The sequence below is a fragment of the Numida meleagris genome, chromosome 1 (assembly GCF_002078875.1).
Source record: "Numida meleagris isolate 19003 breed g44 Domestic line chromosome 1, NumMel1.0, whole genome shotgun sequence".
Lineage (NCBI taxonomy): Eukaryota > Metazoa > Chordata > Aves > Galliformes > Numididae > Numida > Numida meleagris.
This window is the reverse complement of record NC_034409.1, coordinates 120,450,576-120,451,456: the sequence shown is the minus strand read 5'-3', so window position 1 is coordinate 120,451,456 and position 881 is coordinate 120,450,576.

Sequence of the window (881 nt, the reverse complement as noted above, 5' to 3'; positions counted from 1 at the left end):
AGAGAGTGCTTGTGTCTTACCCTCGCCTTCTTTATTGTTCAATGTTTTTCTCAGCAATTTTCCTTTGATTGCATCCAGTAATCTGCCAGCAGCACCCTGCTTTGGTCTATTCTCCTTTCATTGTGTACACCTATTATGTAGCCAAAGGGCTTTTAAAATAAAAAAAAGTTAGTTATTGTTCAAACTTGACTTTCAAGTTCTACTTAAAAGCTGTTAGCTGTAACTAGGATAGATCGCTACTGCAATACTTCTGACTCAAAAGTAAATGCTGCATTTTGATAACCAGTCAGCGAAAGCAAGTCATACCCCTTTAGAGAATGTGTTAAGAATGTTTGCTTCTTTTTGTGGATCTCATTGTTAAATTTAAAAATGTATCTGGTGAACATTATTTTTTCACTATTTATGAAACGATTTATGCTGCTTTCACACCTTTCTCCCCAGAATGAGAAGGCGACTGTATAGGCACATCTGACAAGGTTCAGCTCACCTAACTATACTTCAGAAATGTAGTTAACTAAATCAAAGGTATCCCCCTCCATCTCTCATCAAACTCTATTGTGAGAAATAGGCATTTCTGGGGTATGACTCATCTGACTTATTTTAGACTTTTCCTTTGGGATGAAGTGAATCACACCAAAGTGGCTCTTTCTCCATGTTGATTACAAAAGACACGTAGGGTGACTTGCTCAGTCAAATCCCATCTTAATGTCCACTTTGAGCTTTATGGGTGATTGGCATGATTACAGTTTACCACTAACTCAACATCCGAACTTGGCATTTGACTGACAGCGTGCAAAGTGGAAGAGTGGAGGAAAGTTTAGCTCAATGTTTTTGTTTCTGAATACGCAGATAAGACAATTGTCTTTAATATGGCTAATTAT